This window comes from Onychostoma macrolepis, chromosome 05, assembly GCF_012432095.1.
Source record: "Onychostoma macrolepis isolate SWU-2019 chromosome 05, ASM1243209v1, whole genome shotgun sequence".
Classification (NCBI taxonomy): domain Eukaryota; kingdom Metazoa; phylum Chordata; class Actinopteri; order Cypriniformes; family Cyprinidae; genus Onychostoma; species Onychostoma macrolepis.
The window spans coordinates 36,386,863-36,407,855 of NC_081159.1; positions in this window are offsets into that span (position 1 = coordinate 36,386,863).

Consider the following 20,993-nt stretch of genomic DNA (forward strand, 5'->3'; position numbering starts at 1 on the left):
CCCTGAGCGCTGGCATATTAACGAAAGCTCTGCTTTATCACACCCTGTTTACGGTGAGATACTACACTATTAGAAATAAAGGCTTCAAAATGAGGTTTTCGCAATGATGAAGTAGAACAAGGTATATATAAAAACACACTGAATCTTTTTCCACTTAGTCTGAAGAACATTTTAATAATCTAAAAAACCTTTTTCACTATAAATAATATTTTCTGTGCAGTGGGAATGTGAGCCTGATCTCATGACAATAACGTGTCTGTGGGAACTTTTTTGTAAGATGCAAAATATGTAGCGCCACGTAAGTTTCATGACATATTTGATGTGAAATGCTACTCTCAATGCTGTGTTTCAATAACGCTGATGAGAACATTCTTTGTTTGACCGGTTGTGAAGCATGTGTGTCAAACATGCCAAAAAATGGCTTAAATTACCTCGGTAGGTGACGTCATTTGATTACGTGCACCTGCAGGTTATAAATAGATGTGAAACGGACACACCTTTAGGTTTCTTTGTCTTCAAGGGCTGTATTGTGTGTGTGTGAGACAGTGTTTCTCCATGCTGCATTGCAGTTTATATTCTCTTTGAAAAGAAAAGACAAATAATTAGACCGCCTCTAAGAGGCCATACCTGAGGAGCATCATCTCCTCAAAGAAAAAGGCCTGAGGCTGGTGCGCCCAGGACCGTGGAGGTGAGTCCCCTCGGGGAGGGGCGCAAAAAGTTCCAGCAGAGAATAGGGGCTCCTTCCCGGCGCCCTCAGGGGAGTGGGGCAGCGGTCTCCAACGAAGTGTTAAATGTTTGGTCATTTAACATCTCCCCAGCAAATCCAGGTGTCAAATCTAGTGCCCCTTTTGGAGAAATTGGCAGCGTGGAAACTACTGCCAAACATCTCTCCGTGGGTCGATAGGAATGTAGAGAAAGGCTACAGGATAAAGTTTGTGCTTTGTCCTCCACGTTTCAACAGCGTGATCTTCACATCCGTGAAACCGGAACAAGCACATTTATTGACACAAGAACAGAAAGCTCTGCTGGACAAAGGGGCCATATAATGTGTTCCCCTGCCAAACAGAGAGTCAGGCTACTACAGCCACCAAGAAAGATGGGGGGTTACGTCCGATTTTAGATCTTCGTGGATTGAACCGTTACCGCAGAATGTACAAGTTCACAATGTTAACGATCAAATTGATTGTTTCACAGATCCAATCGGGGGATTGGTTCGTGACAATCGATCTCAAGGACGCATCATTTCACATAGAAATCTTGCCACAAAACAGGAAGCTCCTGAGGTTCGCTTTCGGGGGTGAAGCTAGCCTTGTCACCCTGCACAGACACAAAGTGCATGGATGCAGCACTGGCTCTTCTGAGACTCCAGGGGGGTATTCCAGAAAGCAGGTTAGGTGACATACCCGGGAATGTTTGAGGATAAGCAAGCGGATAACCTCAGCTTTCGGTTCCAAAATCGGAGGTACCTTCAAGGTATGTAAGTGACCATAGTAATTTGCTCTCTGTAGATAATCTGCTCTGGAGCAGGTTATGTTCCAGGGTTAGTTCACTTCAGAGCTATCAGCGCATGTGTGACCTACTGACGAGCCTTCTGGGGGCGGGACAGATAGTGCACAACATTATAGTTATGTAATATAGTCTACTATATATATATGTATATATGTATGTACGCTGTAAAAAATGACTGTGATTTTAATGGTAAAAACATTTGGTGGTTATCAGTGTATTTCAAAGGTACAAAACAAATTTCGGTACTTTAATAGGTTGGTATATTAACATTATATCAGTTAATGAAATTATGGTATTTAACTGTAAATTTGAGTTAAAACCATAAAATCTAAAATGTTGTTACCCTATTTTTACAGTATTTTTAAAAAATCTGTCAAATTTATGGTAAAAAATGGCAGCTGTGGTTGCCGGAATTCTACTAATTCTATATTTGGGGTGTCAACGTTAACGCGTTAACGCATGCGATTAATCTAAAAATTTTAACGCGTTAATATTTTTTTATCCCTGGCAACTTAAGAACGGAGAGGCGGTTGTAACATTACAAACAACATGAGTTTCAGCCAATAGCATACATGTTAAGACTTTTACACAGCAGAAATAAACATGACAACAGCCACTATAGATTATATAAGATAATAAACACACGATTACAATAGGATATTTGTATGTGATTTCCTTGAGTTGAATGTGTACCTCTGAAATGCTAATTTGTGCAGCGATATAAAAGGCTATAAATAGCACATTTTAATAACAGTAAACAACCAAATCCCACATGTAATCGTAAAAAGAAGTTATTACAAACACTCGATGGTGGTTTGAATTGAGTTTGAGTAAAAGTGTACTATTAATCTCATAAATTGTCTTATGAACCATGATGCTAATGTTAGCTCTAATGCAGCTGCAGAACAGGTCCAATTCTTCTTCATAATGCATTTTGTCATAAAACTTCACGTAAGGTCACAAGAAAATGTTTTGTTGTATTTATTTAGAAATACTTTTGATAATAGTTGGGTAAATGTATACTGGGATTGAAGCGATGTGGCTTGGTAAACGTTTTATCGCCAGTTTAAAGGTTGATTTATGGCTGAATAAAAACAAAAGAATAATGATAAAAGAATAATAAGGATTATGTCTCATACCTGCGGAAGTGTGAAAGGTTCTGTTTCCTTAAACTAGTTTGTCATGCATTTCTTTTTCAACACATTTACAGGTAAATCCTAGTATTTTAATTTTGCGATTAATCACAGTCCATGAATTTTTTTTAATCAATTGACAGTACTAGTAGTTACACAAATATTAGAGCTGTAGATACTATGTAGGGACACTATACAGTGGGACCAACTTTTTGTCTAGTTGACAGGTTTTTTTACTATTATTATTATTATTAGTTATTAATTATTATCTCTTGCTTTTAATTGGCTGAGAAATCAAATACACTGCTAGACAATAACCAATAATTTATAACATGTTTCCTGTATTTTCCTAATGACAATTTTATGATTTGTTTATATACTACATCCCCCCCCCCCATTTTTATCACAGAATAAGGCAGAATATATATTTCATAGCCTAGTAGCCTATCTATTGCCAAGTGTAATAAATGCTATGTCAATTAGCACTGCATTATTCAGAATCACATGCTTTTTTATTTCCTGGAGATGATTGGAGAAAAAAAAAAAAATCATTGTGGCAATCATGTGTTTACTGTCTTCATGTTTCTTTTTATTCAGCTTTGCTACAGTAGAGATAGCTTTGGCTACAGCGATAGCTGGATTCTTGCACATCGTGACTCAAGTTAGTAGATACTTCTATGAGGCCGATTCAGACTTTCTGTGCGAGAGCTCCATCCAGCTTCGAGTAGCCTTTAAATGAAACGCACTGCATGAGAGAGACACTGTCTTTACTGGATGTTTTTAGGAAATATTTGCATTTACTCACATGCTGCTGTCATGATTTGGCTAGTGCGGGACACTACTGAATGATGTTCATCAGAGTGGATTTAGAAGTGGGCTTTGCACCCCCACGGACATCCTTGTGCCCCCCGGGCTTTAGTTTAGCATGTATAATAGTCTAACTCATAGTGTAAAATAGTCTAACTGATTGCTTTTAGATGGAAAAACTGTCCATAACTCCTGGTCTAGGATCTGTTTTCTTCGTAATAATGGCATAACAAAATAGATTTGGCAAACAATCCAGTGTATCTGCTTTGGAAAGCGTCAAATTATTTTACAATGCATTTTCGCAGAGGGGAGCAAAGTAACCAATCACAGATCTGTTTGTTGATTTCTACAACGCAATGGCCAATCAGAGGTGTTTAGGTTGGAATCCACGCACTCACCACTTTTTGTCCAGCACCGAGTTCTATCATGCTCGTAACTTTATATATATATATATATATAAAAAAGTTTCATTGTGTGGTCACATTCATTGGTTAAAACGGAACTTTATAAGATTGTGATGAATGAGAGTAGCCTGACTAGAGTACTCAGTCTGATATAGCAAACCAGCTCCCAGATTATCTCCGGTTTCGCACCAGCCGTCCAACCAACGAACAGAGGGCGGGCTGAGAGCCGTGACATAGACGCTAAGCGCCGAATTTAAGATTGTAGTTTAGGTTAGGGAAATCTAAAACGACAGCGGACATGGAGACATGGGATGCTATTCGCTCTGTTGTGGAGAATATTCCTGGCATTTGCCAACTGAAGCCCGAACAAGAAGAGTGTTTGGTTCACATTTTGAATGGAGGTTTAGAAGGTCTCGGTGTCTCTTATCTGTCGAGCTCGAACTGGCACCCTTTTGACAGGTCAGTGTCTCCTTTCTTTTCCAGTCCTTGAATATTGCCATGTCATGCTGTAATCTTGCAATTAAATTGCAGCATTTCCGACAGACTCGAAATGAACTAAGAGCTGTGTTTAACAGAACTAATCCTAACTTTGACAGTTGGCTGCAAATATTTTCTTGTTTGTCTCTACTGTCAAATATTAGTTTAGATGCACTAATTGTACCGTGGAAGCGTAGATTTACTTCACATAATCTGCAAAAGTCGTTCACAGCCATCTTCACTCCGGTATTTCGCTCGATGGTTTTGTTTTCGCCGCATACCTGTGTTTACAGCGGAAGTTCGCGGAGGCTGAGCCGGTGCATAACATACTTCATAACCAAACGTTATGTGATTGGCTTACGGGTACACCAATGATTTTAAACTTCAAACAAGCTCCCCTCCACAAGAAAGTAAACGCTTGTCAATTATGCCCTTCCAGATTCTGTCTACGAAGCAAAGTTAAGTAGCAGAGTTTGGTATTACCAGGCTAGAATGAGTGACAGTTTTTAATAAATTTAAAGGGAGCGCTCTTTGCATGCTGTATACTATAATATATTCAGAATTTAAATAAAACTTGCTGTTCATGCTTGACAAGCGACCACGCACAACACCGAGATAGCCAACTACTACACTATATTTTCAGATGCGGAAGTAAAATTCTCTCACAAAAACGACTCCAGAAACCTTAATAGCGTATTTTAAAGTATATTTGAAAGAAAATGTAATTCCTATACATCGACTCACTGGAGTCTCTAACCTGGAATATGCCCTTTAAGCAAGAACACCCATGGACAAAATACAAGACAAATTGAATTTATTTGGGCGAATACAGCATAGTTTACAATATAACATACATTTAAACTCATTTAACAAGCATTTTTGATAAAAAAGACACATTTAAAAGTTGATTTTAAATTAAGTGTATTCAACCGTTCTCTGTAATCGCTTTTTACCGAAATAGTGCTAATTCTCGTGTAGTAATAGAAGTTAGAAGTTTCACTGGAGAAAGTGAAAAAGTGAAGTTGTGACCCATACTTGGAATTTGTACTCTGCATTTAACCCATCCAAAGAGTGAACACACACGGAGCAGTGGGCAGCCATTTATGCTGCAGCGCCCAGGGAAGCAGTTGGGGGTCTGGTGCCTTGCTCAAGGGCACCTCAGTCGTGGTATTGAAGGTGGAGAGAGCGCTGTACATTCACTATCCACACCTCCAATTCCTGCCAGACCTGAGACTCGAACTCGCAACCTTTTGGATTACAAGTCCGATGCTCTGACCATTAGGCCACAACTTCCCCACTGGGTTAACCCAGTGGTTAAGTACAAAAAAATAACCCAGCATTAAAATGACCCAGCACCTGGGTAAAAAAAAATATATAAATCAGACACACATTTGTTCATTATATATAATGAATAAACCAGCAAACCCTCTCACTGTGAGGGTCTATGGACCCTTCCCCCCGAAAGGGCACCCTAAAGGGCTCAGTTACCAGGGCAACCATCTGATAAGACTGTTTTATTGCTCAAAAGTAAGTGACGTGCCGTAAGAACGGACCCTTCTGAGACCCACGCAATGCCCATAAAACAAAACTTTCCTCCTTGTCACTCATAGACAAACCTTTCTACGGATAAACATGCATCCCAGGACACTGTGTGTACAATTTTAACTATCTTGTATAGTGTCTCTTGCATTGTATTTTTTTTTTTATGCATACTTTATGAGCGAAGTACTAGTTAATGTAACCCCACCTATATCGTGTCTCCTACCAAATTAATGCTCATTTGATGACTCTTTGGTGTACACCACCTCCTCATAGAATTCCATGTGTGTTTGTAATTTAATCAAAGTATAGACTGCCAGAGCCATTCGAACCATGCTCTCAGACAAAGGGTCATAAAACCCCCCAATATTTCCAGCCTCCCGCTTGGAAATTCAGCCTCTCTCATTGGCCAAGCACATCCTGAAAGGTGTGACTCTTCCCTAAATTTAAAGGGCTCACGCACAGGTCTGCCCCGCTCTTCTGCTAAATCTTCCGATTCCTGCCCATGTGGAGCGACTCACGGAGAGCCCGGCAGGCCCCAATATATAGAGCTGTGTGTGATCTCACTAGCCTGGAGAGAGGACTCTCTCAATCAGAACAGAATCAAGAACAACCTTGGAGTTTCAAGAGATTGCAACTTCGGCCATTGAATGGAACCATCCAGACCTTCTTCAGAGGCTTCACGAGACTCTCGTTCCACAGCCAAGTCAAATGCAAGTATCGTTCCTTTCACCACACAGAGGTTTGTTGTAAGCTATTGTATACTGTGCTTTGAATTAGAGACTGATGGTTCTTTCAGATGGTCAACTTGGCCTCATGCCCCCTGTTTCTGTCCGGTTTCATTCATCCAGTCTCACTTACCCTTCCCATGTACCATGTATGTGTGATTTGTGTGTGTGTGTGTATATATATGTGTTTGTTTAGTCTAGTTATGTGTTTGTGATAAAACTTTGTGCACAATACATATGAGTATTTGTTTCTGATTCCCTGCTTGCAACAAAGTAAATTTAACAATTTTGATCTTTTTACATGCTCTCAGTAGTACTGTACCTTAAAAGGGGTATTTCTCTTACCCTGGAAATTAAGATTTCTTTGAATTCATAAATAATCAACACTGAGCATTCTCTAGACGACCTGGTCAATTGATTGTACTGTAAATTCTGCTTTATCAAGCTAATTCTATGAACTTATCCAAATATTATAATTAATTATAAAGAGTTATGATTAATTATTAATTTTCCCCCTTTTGAGCTAATTTACTACACCATTTTTAGTTCTTCCGGCATCCCTCCACCTCCCCATCTCCTCCCTTATGCATATTTAATTCATTTATCCTTCTGTCTATAGGGGGGCTATCGGAGCTCGAGTAGAATACTCTCTCTGAGCCCTCCATTGCGGACATCAAGCCAAATCCGTTTACCACTAATGCTAAGATTATATGGGCACACAAACTCGTGAAACTCCGATTGGATTCGTCTGAAAGAAGAAAGTCATATACACCTAGGATGCCTCGAGGATGAGTAAAACGCAGGCTAAAGTAACACAGTTACTTTAAGGAGTAAAGCAATATTGTAATACATTACTTTTAAAAGTAACCTTCCCCAGCACTGTGTGTCTGTAGATTTCAATACATACTGTACCTTTAAAAGCTGTGAACGTTTTCTCCACTTCAGTATCACTTACATACACTACACTACACTTTAGTTGTATTCTTATCTATATTCTAAAGGGATTTACATAGGGGTTTGTTCATATATCATTCACACTGATTAATATTACTGTATTAAAAGCAGGTGTTATGTGTGGTAAAGTATTATAAGAGAGAGATTAACTCAGCGAGTGTGATTACCTGCATCTGATCCAGCATTCATTCTTCAGATCAATCTCATATTCACAATAAATTTGAATATCCGATAGACTCGCACTATCCTTTAATCTGTTAAGGGTGATTTATGATGATAGTGCTGTTCAGTGCATTTGTTGGCTGCATACAAGCTGGTTTTGAAAGAAAAAATAACTTCCTTGTTCAAAACTGTGCTTTAGTATTTTTTAATTTATAAGTCTTTACTGCTGACTCGTAAAACAGTATCTTGTCACCATCTAATGGTGGACCAATGAAACCTAAATCATCATTACGAACACACACACACTGTTTACCAATACTACTATACTACTACAATTTATATAAAATATTATTTATTGAAAAATAATATTTAATCAGCAACAAAAGCCATCATAAAAGTTGCTAGGCAATTCAGTCAAAAGTACAAATGCAACGCTCTAAAATTCAGCATTGAAGTAAAAAAAAAAAAAAAAAAAAAAACATGATGAGATTTTGCCAAAAGTATTTGCTCTGGAACAAATAATAGATTGAGACCAAAGACCGCCCATTAGATTTACCCAAAATAAATTATACCTCATGTTTAACTACTATGTAGACATCAGAGCCAGCGGCAAATTACAGAAGATCTGGCTGAGGTGAGGTGCTCTCCACGGGTTTATGAGTGCCGAATGGCCACTGACATCCAGGAGCTCATGTCTCCGAAAACTTTGAAGCAAATTCTCAAATAGACGTTATCTTTATTTACAAACCACATATTTGAAGTCCAAACAAGTACACTCGCACATAAAATGCTCTTAAAACTGCATTCCGTGACACAAAACAGTATTATTATTACTTTTAATTAAAATTGATTTGGGCATCCGCAATGGGAAAGGAAACCAGAGGCAGTTTTTTTTTTTTTTTTTTTGAAGGGATGTCAGTGGAGGAGAGGCTTCACTACTCTGAATAAACAGCTTTTTATAGGAAATGGCTTGTCATTTAATGAATCAACAGCTTATCTGCTAATCTTTAACATGTTTTACACTATACAATACTTTTGGATTTAACTATTTTTAGAGTTTACACCAAAAAAAATATATAAATGATGTTTTCAGGGGCGTAATACACATATATACACATATATCCTAATACTGTATACCTGTGTGTGTGTGTGTATATATATATATATATATATATATATATATATATATATATATATATATATATATAAGAAATACAATAAATATGTTTTGTTTGTTAACAGTATTTTCTGATCTTTGGAGTGATAAAGATAAATGGAAAATATCCTCTTTGGAGAGGAAAAAAAAACTTTCATATGCTAAAACATGCTAATAATTCAACAAAATCTATGGCTTTATTCAAAGATCAGATTTATGTTCTGGAAATGTATGCAAATGCATGATTAATAAATTACACAGCCTCATTTGCACAACATTTCATTAAATGTGTAATGCAAAACAATTTTATTAATTTACTGTAAATAATCAGCTGGGTTAGTCTGACGATATCTAGTTAATGTTTTTACCTGGTATTTTGCCATGAAGGAATATTCCAGGTTCAGTACACATTAAGCTCACTTATGGCATAATGTTGGTTAAAAATGGATTAAAGTGAGGGAGGTGAAAGTGAATGGTGCCAAAAATTAGTCACAATATACAAACAATATATGCTTGTTAACACGATTTTAGTGAAACTAAACACAAGAATGTAGAGCCTTTGTTGTTGTATTCATAACTGAGTGGATCAAATTATTTGGCCCACTTAATCCGCTCAGGATAGCCCTCCTAAGCAAAATGTGTCTGGAGCTTTTGCAGCAGATGAGAAGGGGAATTGCTCTGTCAGTGTACACATCACTTAATGTCCTATTGAGAGCAGAGAGCCGGGACACACACTCGGCTGGATAGCAATCAGCTACACGGCCAGATAAGCCCGCAGACGGATTGGATTTACCTATTACTCCCACAATCCACTGGAACAATATTTAATTTTGATCTTCAACTCAGACTGATCTGAAAACTGATCTGCCAAAAGATATGGTACGTCAACACAGGCCAGTACAAGTGGGCTGAATCACAATCCCATTATTTATTTTTATTTGTTTATTTTTTTAATCTTACTCCTGCATTGTAATGTAATTGATATATTAATGCAGGGCTATTAATGTTAATTATTACAGTAAAAAGTTAAAATTGATTGATTGATTGAGCTAAATTAACTAGATTGAGTGAATCTATGTAGTTAATTTACAATATGTTTTGACATGGATGAGTAAGCTCATAATAGTATGATTTTATTCAACTTTAGCTAAAAATAATAAGACTTACTCAATCAAAAAATTTAATCAATGTGTTATGTGCTGTTTCTCTGTAATTAATTGTAAAATTCACTAGCATTTGCTGAGAGAAAATTAATTGAAAATTTAATAATGTACTGCATTATAGGTTCAAAGTTGTTGTTGTTGTTTTTTTGTTGTTGTTGTTTTTTTAATAAAGTAAACAATGTGACTGATTCCCAAGTCTAATAATAACTTATAGTCTACACTATATGACATGATTGTGGTATTTCATAGTTTAACAATAATGTAATCTTTATAAACCATTAGAAGGGGGACTGATTGCATTGTTATTTTGGTTGCTATTGTTGACGTCATTTTATTATGAATCATCAACCAGGCACTCAGAATTCAATGATAATGATAATCAAACAATTGTTTTGCGCTAAATTTTCTTCAAGCCCAAGTATTGATCTGGAAACATTACTTGTCAAGAATCCATTAATGAAGGCAAGGTTTTCCCAAACATTCACACACATTTTCCAGAAAAGACATTCACTCTTGAATGATTCTGCTTAATGAACAGTAATTATGTTTGGGTTTGTTGTTTGTTTAATTGAATACTCTTTATCTGAAGAATTGGATACTCGTTATCTGAAGATATATATATATATATACACACACACACACACAGTTGTGCTCAAAATTATTCATACCCTTGGTAAATATGATCAAAGAAGGCAGTGAAAATAAGTCTGCATTGTCTATCCATCTGATCTTTCATTCACAATTTTCAAAAAAATCTAACTTTAATTGAAGTAAAAAAAAAAAAAAGTGAAAGTGGGGGGAAAAAATCACATTAAGAAATACATATTTTTCTCTAGTACACAATGGCCACAATTATTGGTACCCCTAGAAATTCTTATGATTAAAATATCTCTGAAGTATATATTCCATTCATATTTGCATTTTTTTTTTTTTGTGATCAACTTTTTATTTTTCCAAATCAACAAAACAACATCCACTCAAACAAACAACAGGGAGGGGGAAACAACAGACACACCATCAACAATTTCAATTTGTAGTAAAAGGAACAAAACAGAATTCATTCAACAGAGTCCATAGATTGACAACAATCGAACATTCCCAAAACATGTGGAGAAAAGTACCTGCTGATACAGTTTTACAGATATGACACTTATAGGTCGATTGCAGTTTCATTTTAAACCTCTTGTAAGGACTTATGTATGCTCTATGGATGACTTTGAAATGGATAAGACAATGAGCCAAGTTTTTAGAAGCTAAGATTAGATTAGACCACACCCTCTCCCAGTCGACCGATAAATCAAAATCTGTTAATTCACGATTACATATAGATTTAATAGAAAGCAGTGGCGGCTGCTGGTCTTTCAAAGAGGGGAAGCTCATTTTCGGCCTACATCATAAAAATTGTCCATTTATTTATACGTAAATCCTGCCCTACGTTCCTTTTCAAGAAAATGCTCTGTGACCCTGTCGTACCAACTAGGCGTCTTTTCCAGTGACGCTAACCTACTGTATGAATGAATGAATGAGCAAACAATCTAAAAAAAAAGATATTAAACTCGACGGAGGAAATGTGGGAATTAGGTTAAACTGAAACAAGGAATGTGGTGTATAATAGGGTTGTCATGATAATATAAAAATGTCTTACGATACTATACCAGCTTAATTTATAATTCAATTCTACAAAATGAATCAAAATTTAATAAATAAATAGATGTAAGTGAAAACAGACAATATTATTCTCTGAATACTTAATTAATGTGAATGAATGACTAGCTATTGTTATCCATGAAATGATCTAAACAAAACTCATCTTAGCACTGCACAGAAGCTGCATGAAGTGACATTTAGATGTGGCATTTATTCATTTAGACTGTATTTATAATTGCATAAATAATGTTATGAGATTAATGTTTTAAATACTAAATTCTGAATATAGAAATATGTTGGAAAATAATGTAATATACCTACTTTTAGACGGGAAACATAAAAACGGCCAGCAGGTGGCAGAAGTTCGTGATTGAATCACTCAGTCATTCAAACGATTCTTTCAAAACAGCTGAATCCTTCAGGAGCGAATCAAATGACTGATTTAATGAATGGCTCAGTAAATCAGTGATTCGCCCAAATCAACGCGAACACAGAAACGAAACAAAAACAGCACTCTTGCTCGTGTCGTATTGCCTAAGTGTCGGGAGCATTTTTTTGCCTAAGTGTCGGGAGTTAGCAGCATGTATATTAAAACATAACATTCTAAAAGAAAAGAAAAGAAAAAAAATATATATATATATATATCTATATAATGATTGATAAGAGCCAAGTGCAAAGCCGCGATGGGACTGAGCTCGAATAGCTTCAACGACTTTTTATAGGACAAAATCGCTGTCAATCAAAAGGAGACGCAGACCCTCCAATCATCACGCAGAAGCCCAGCGTCCAGGCCAGCCCACTCCTTGATAGCTTACTTGATAGCTGTGGTGTATGCCGGAAGGTAGCGATTGACAATAAAGCGTGATGATAAGCGCAACTCTTTTATGTCAGTTTTAATGAACAATAATAGCCATTATAAAAGTATAAGTACAAAGTATAAGAGGCTTATATAAGAGGAAATAAAGACAAAAGCAAACAATTCAGTCAAACGTATGCTACAAAGTCAGCGCTGTACGGTAAAGTTCAAAATAAATGTAAAGTTAAACTTTGTGCTCAGTCAAAACGATATGACCAGGAACAATGAATAGATTCATGAGACCATGAATGCCTGTTAAATATACACAAAACGAATTGTATCTCATGATTAATCACTACAGAGACATCAGAGCCAGCGGAAAATGTCGGAAGGACTAGCCGAGCGTAAGGCTGCTCTATGCGGATACATGAGCACTGAGCGCCCGTTGATCCTCTTGAGATCCGAAATCAGCTAAGCAAATTTTCAAATAGGCGCTATATCTTTATAAATAAACCGCAGATTTCAGTTTTAAACAACTACATTCTTGCCTGAAAAACTCTTAAAACTACATTTCATGTACACAATAACAGTAATATTTTGAAAATTACACAGGTTTTTGGGCAATGATGTTTCACAAGTCCACAAGAAAGCATATTGAGAAACTGCTATTTTCTGTGTGAAAATATAAAATTATAAAGTAAACTGTTAGATTTTTTGTGTGTTTGCGCACTCTGATGTAATAAGCCAGACACAGAAGAGTGGAACGAGTGAAGGAGAAGCTTTATCCCTTTGTATCACGCAAAAGTGATGATTCTAGTAAACCAATCAACTTCTGCAGTGAGTTTAGTTCCACCCTTTTGGTACCCTTTACTGTGTTAGGTACCCCAACGAAAGGGTACCAAAAAAGTGGTATGGTACGGTTTGCTATTTTGGTACCATTCACAACTTCTGACAATGGAAACGGACATAATTGCGTACCGTCCCGTACTGTACCGAACCGTACCACTCAGTGGAAACGAGCCGTAAGTTTACTATATATTAAAGAAACAGATGGCCGACCAGAGGGTGGTGCGATACAATCCCACATAGGATTAGAGGAAATAGGGGATGCCCAGGGAACTCCATAGGCCTTGAGAGCAGAACGTAACTGAAAAAAGACAAAATATGATGATGCTGGTAAACAAAACTTAGTTCTTGAAGTGAGCAGAGTCCCTGGTTATCATACAAGTCACCGCATGTGTTTCTGCCCAATGTAGACCAAGAGGGTTGGACAAATGGCCGATTTCAACAAATTAAATTTGTGCCATAAGGGTGTGTTGTTACAAAATTTGAAAGGTCCTCCCATCAGACGTTCCACCCTTTTTAGAAAAAAAGTGAAGTCCGTAGATGTAGTATTCTGGATTCTCCAAAGAGCGATTACATTAAGTTCATTGAAAAATTTATTCAATAACTTAAAGGATGGGTTAGCTGTAGTATCAGGGTGAGATTTATCCAGTGCAGGATTTAAAACGGCATTAAAATCGCCACTCATCACTAAAGGACAATCAATCTGCTCAAGTAATATATTGGAAATATTTGTGAAATATGCACTGTCTGCCTCATTCGGCAGTAAATGGAGACCAGTGCTAACCTGTCATTATGTATTTTACAGCGTATAAAAACAAATATACCTTCATCATCATTCCTGGTATGTTCAATAGTTAAATATAACTTCCTATTGACTAAGATAAGCACCCCCTTAGTTATATTAGGAGCACAAGAGAAGGCGGCCTGTTTGTAATACTGTAAATAAACGTGCCACATCGCATTGTTTTAAACTCTTGTTTTATATATATATATATATATATATATATATATATATATATATATATATATACTAGTGGTGGGCGTTATCGGCGTTAACGTGCTGCGTTGACGTGAGACTCTTATCGGGCGATAAAAAATATCGCCGTTAATCTATTCTCAAAGTTGGGTTGGGAGCTGGGTCTATACTACGCAAGCTATGATGACTTTCACCTCGATATTTTAGCGCGGATGTATACCTAGCCGAATTGCACTGTAGGGGGCGAGAACGAGTCTTCGAACCTGTGTGTATGCGTGCTAACATGGATGCAGCTATGAAGCCGCCGGGTTTGCTTCAGGGAAAATTTATTTTTAAGAAGCTTCCCAATGGAAATCGGCAAGTCATTTCTATCTCTACGTTACATGGTCGCGCTCTCTGTATCGCGCGCACAGCGGAGTTCCGCCCCGGTGCGCACACACACAAACGTAAGCGCACACACAAGTGAGCACACTCCCACTCCTATTTGTAAATATTAAGCCGCAAAACGTCTATTTAAATATGACTTCTGTGTGTCAATGTATGGCACAGACGCGCGGGTTTGTTCACTACTCATACAGAAGACCGCGTGACGCTTGCGGCGATATTAACGTCTGTCGTCTCACTAAATGAGGACATAAATACATGAACAACATCTCCAGAACTGCTCTGAGAGTCACTTCATGAGCATTCGAGCGTTTCATTTGAGAAAAACTATCCTCACGGCAACCCGTCAAAATAAAAGTTTGGTTTCACTTGAAGACATTGGGCAGAATGTAATAGGCTACTACTACTAAAACTATTAAAACCTTATCTTTAAGGAATAATCATACAATGTCTTCAATGTTATCAATATTAAATTCTTGATGACTGCTAGTTGTTTACTACTAGTAGTGAACTTATTCTGATCTACTTGGCAGAATTCAAATGAGCCATTTTAATCTAGATTAATCTAGATTAATTCCAAGATTACAGTGAGATTAATCTAGATTAAAAAAATAATCTATGCCCACCACTAATATATATATATATATATATATATATATATATATATATATATATACTAGTGGTGGGCGTTATTGGCATTAACGTGCTGCGTTGACGTGAGACTCTTATCGGGCGATTAAAAAATATTGCCGTTAATCTATTCTCAAAGTTGGGTTGGGAGCTGGGTCTATACTACGCAAGCTATGATGATTTTCACCTTGATATTTTAGCGCTGATGTATACCTAGACAAATTGCACTGTAGGGGGCGAGAACGAGTCTTCGAACCTGTGTGTATGCCTACTGTGAAATTACCACATCAAACGTGATGTGCTAACATGGATGCAGCTATGAAGCCGCCGGGTTTGCTTCAGGGAAAATGTATTTTTAAGAAGCTTCCCAATGGAAATCTCGACAAGACTAAGGTTGTTTGCACCTTGTGCAATGTGGAATTAGTTTACTGTAGGAGTTCTTCCAGTCTCAAGTACCACCTAAACGCAAAGCATCCCTTAGCTAATGCGGAAGATTCCGGGCCAAGCACTGATGTAGCGCAGGGGAAGAGTCGTCGTCAAACTACTATGTTTGAGTGCAACCGAGGCAAGCCCGTCAGCACAGCTCTATCAGCCAAGCTAACTAATCTCCTCTATCAGTGGATTGCCACCAGCTGCCGGCCCAACGATAACTACCTCGGCGTTACTGTACACCTCATCGATGCCAGCTGGGAACTTCACTCCTTCGCTTTAGGTAGGCTACGTTATGTAATTTTAAATTACATAATTTAATTTAATTACTTAGCCTATTAATTACCACGACACCACAAATTACCACCACATTATGTTTGCTTCTTGATGATTGCTAGTTGTTTACTACTAGTAGTGAATTCTACTTGGCAGAATTCAAATGAGCCATTTTAATCTAGATTAATTCCAAGATTACAGTGAGATTAATCTAGATTTTAAAAAAAATAATCTATGCCCACCACTAATATATACATACTATTTATTTTAGAACATATTTATTAATTTTTTCATATTTGTATATTATTATGTTTTAATTAAAATTTTAAATGTATAAATGTATTATTTCTATTTTTATATTGTTGCAATTTATTTTAGTAGTGCTGTCAATCCATTAAAAAATTGAATCGTGTTAATCACAGTCATGGACTGTGATTAATCATGATTAATCACACATTTAAATACTAGGATTTACCTGTAAATGTGTTGAAAAAGAAATGCATGACAAACTATTTTAAGGAAACAGAACCTTTCACACTTCCGCCAGGTATGAGACATAATGCTTATTATCCTTTATTGTTATTCTTTTGTTTTTATTCAGCCATTATCAGCCTTTAAACTGGCAATAAAACGTTACCAAGCCACATCGCTTCAATCCCAGTATACATTTACCCAACTATTATCAAAAGTATTTCTAAATAAATACAACAAAACATTTCTTGCGACTTTACGTGAAGTATTATGACAAAATGCATTATGAAGAAGAATTGGACCTGTTCTGCAGATGCATTAGAGCTAACATTAGCATCATGCTACATAAGACAATTTATGAGATTAATAGTACACTTTCACTCAGAACTCACTTCAAACCACCATCGAGTGTTTGTAATAACTTCCTCTTACGATCACATGTGGAATTTGGTCGTTTACTGTTGTTAAAATATGCTATTCATAGCCTTTTATATCGCTGCACAAATTAGCATTTCAGATGTACACATTCACTCAATAAAATCACATACGAATATCCAATCGTAATTGTGTGTTTATTATCTAATGTAATCTATAGTGTCTTGTCATGTTCATTTCTGCTGTGTAAAAGTCTTAACATGTATGCTCTGCTGAAACTCACGTTGTTTGTGATGTTACAACTGCCTCTTCGTTCTTAAGTTGTCAGGGATACATTCCAAGTATAATACACATTAGTAAAAGGATCTATTTTTATTTTTATTCGTCTATATACACTTTGGGTGGTCGCGGTACATTATAAAAGTAGCCCAAAAAAACGCACACCACGGCTCTGTAATTTTTCCCGCGACTGTATTTTCAAAATAGCCCACTTGTGCCATTGCACTCACTGTACCCTCATCACACAATGATAGATAACTTTCCGCGCTGCGATGATGGCAAGTTGGGGTCAAACCTTATCAAACGATTAATCTGCATTAAAAAAATATTAACACATTAAAATTGTTTGATTAATCGCATGCGTTAACATTGACACCCCTAATTTTTTGTTATTTTGTTATATTTTTAGTTTTATTGTATTTTAGTCGAGGTCTTCACTGGGGATATGTCTCTGGGGCTCATCTAGGTGTCCTGGTCTCCGCTGACGATCAGGGCTGTAGACATCATCTCTTGGTGCTGATCCACCATCTGATCGGATACGGACTGAGAAACAGAATGAGAAAAAAACAGACAAATATTTGTGTAGATTCCATTCTTCTTACGATGTAATGAGTATATCGTGTTTTGGGGAGTATTCCCGGTTCCGGTTGATCTAATTAATGCAGCCTAACAATCCTTTAACAGATTTAAATAATAGAAGCGTATTGGTGTGTTATGTGTAAGCCAGGTTAAAGAGATGTGTCTTTAATCTAAATTTAAACAGACAAAGTGTTTCTGCCTCCCGAACAGTGTTAGGTAGATTGTTCCAGAGTTTGGGTGCTAAATAGGAAAAGGATCTGCCGCCCGCAGTCGATTTTGATATTCTAGGTATAATCAAATGGCCAGAGTTTTGAGAACGTGGAGGACGATGATGTGATAAGAGCTCACTCAAGCACTGAGGAGCTAAGCCATTCAGGGCTTTGTAAGTAATTAACAAGATTTTAAAATATATCCGATGTTTCATAGGGAGCCAGTGCAGTGTTGACAAAACCGGGCTAATATGGTCATACTTCCTGCTTCTAGTAAGAACTCTAGCTGCTGCATTTTGGACAAACTGTAGTTTGTTGATCAAGCGTGCAGAACAACCACCCAATAAAGCATTCCAATAGTTTAACCTTGAGGTCATAAATGCATGAATTAGCATTTCTGCATTTGACGTTGAGAGCATAGGTCGCAATTTAGATATGTTTTTGAGATGGAAAAACGCAGTTTTACAGATGCTAGAAACATGGCTTTCAAATGAAAGATTGCTATCAAACAGCACACCTAGGTTCCTAACTGATGAAGAAGAATTGACAGAGCAGCCGTCAAGTGTTAGATAGTGTTCTAGGTTATTACATGTGGGGTTTTTAGGTCCGATAATTAAATTTAGCAGTAAGAAATTACTCGTCATCCAGTTTTTTAAAATCAACTATGCATTCCGTTAGTTTCTCAATTTGGTGTGTTTCACCGGGCCGCGATGAAATATTGAGCTGAGTATCATCAGCATAACAATGAAACCTAACACCATGTCTCCTGATAATATCTCCCAAGGGTAACATGTAAAGCGTGAAAAGTAATGGCCCTAGTACTGAGCCTTGAGGTACTCCATACTGCACTTGTGATTGATATGATACCTCTTCATTCACTGCTATGAACTGATGGCGGTCAGATAAGTACGATTTGAACTATGCTAAGGCACTTCCACTAATGCCAACAAAGTTTTCTAGTCTATTCAAAAGAATGTTGTGGTCGATAGTGTCGAACGCAGCGCTAAGATCCAGTAGAACTAATACAGAGATACAACCACGATCAGATGATAGAAGCAGATTGTTTGTAACTCTAATGAGAGCAGTCTCAGTACTATGATATGATCTAAATCCTGACTGGAATTCCTCACAGATACCATTTTTCTTTAAGAAGGAATATAATTGTGAGGATACTACCTTTTCTAGTATGTTTGACAGAAAAGGGAGATTTGAGATCGGTCTGCAATTAATTAGATCTTTGGGGTCAAGTTGTGTTTTTTTTAATGAGAGGCTTAATAACAGCCAAAAGGTTTTGGGGACATATCCTAATGATAATGATGAATTGATAATAGCCAAAAGAGGATCTATGACTTCTGGAAGCAGCTCTTTTAGTAGTTTAGATGGAATAGGGTCAAACAAACATGTTGGTTGAGATGATTTAACAAGTTTATACAATTCTTCCTCTCCTACAGTAGAGAATGAGTGGAATTGTTCCTCAGGGGATCTATAGTGCACTATCTGATGAGATACTGGTTACAGTTTTATCTCTGATAGTATCGATCTTGGAAGTAAAGTAGTTCATAAAGTCATTATTGCTGTGCTCTTGGGAAATGCCAACACCTGTTGATGCTTTATTTTTTATTAATTTAGTCACTGTATTGAATAAATACCTGGGGTTATGTTTGTTTTCTTCTAGAAGAGACAACAAGTAATCAGATCTAGCAGTTTTTAATGCTTTTCTGTAGGATAGGGTACTTTCCCACCAAGCTATATGAAGTACCTCTAGTTTTGTTTTCCTCCAGCTGTGCTCCATTTTCCGGGCTGCTCTCTTTAGGGCGCGAGTGTGCTCATTACACCACGGTGTTGGAGTCTTATCCTTAATCTTCCTTAACCGTAAAGGAGCAACCGTATCTACAGTGCTAGAGAAGAGAGAGTCCATAGTTTCTGTTACATCATCAAGTTGTTCTGAGCTATTGGATATGCTGAGGAACTGAGATAAGTCAGGAAGATTATTTATAAAGCAGTCTTTTGTGGTAGATGTGATGGTTCTACCATATTTGTAACAAGGAGTTGGCTCTACAGCTTTAGCTATATGGAGTATACAGGAGACTAGATAATGATCTGAGATATCATCGCTCTGCTGCAAAATTTCAATGCCACTGACATCAATTCCATGTGACAGTATTAAATCTACAGTATGATTTCGACAATGAGTAGGTCCTGACACGTTTTGTTTAACACCAATAGAGTTTAGAATGTCTATAAATGCTGATCCCAACAAATCTTTTTCATTATCAACATGGATATTAAAATCACCAACAATTAGGACTTTATCTGCAGCCCGCACTAACTCCGATAGAAAATCAGTAAATTCTTTAATAAAGTCTGTATGGTGCCCTGGTGGCCTGTATACAGTAGCCAGTACAAACATCACAGGGGATTTATCACTAACACTTGTTTCTTTGGAATTATACTTGAAACCCAACCTCTGAGAAATACTGAAAATATTGTTATAAATTGTAGCAACACCTCCCCCCTTACCTTTTGGATGCGGTTCATGTTTGTAACAGTAATCTTGGGGAGTAGACTCGTTTAAAGTAATGTAATCATCTGGTTTTAGCCAGGTTTCTGTCAAACAAAGCACATCTAGTTTATGGTCAGTGAACATATCATTTACAAAAAGTGATTTTGTAGAAAGGGATCTAATATTCAATAAGGCAAGCTTTATCATGTTTTTATCTGTATTATATCTGTTTTTTTATTTGCTGAACATCAATTAAATTGTTACTATTACTTTGGTTTGGATGTTTTCTGTATTTTCTAGTACGGGGAACAGACACAGTCTCTATAGTGTGATATGTAGGTGAAGGAGTCTCTATGTTTTGAGATTTAACTGACTTCTGTGGCGTGAGGCAGCTAGCAGATGGTCGGTTTAGCCAGTCTGTCTGCTTCCTGACCTGGGCCCCGGTTAGTCAAATACGAACTCTAAGAATATGTGCCATATTTCTAGAGAGAAGAGCGGCACCACCCCAGGAGGGATGAACACCATCTCTTTTCAACAGGTCAGGTCTGCCACAAAAACTCG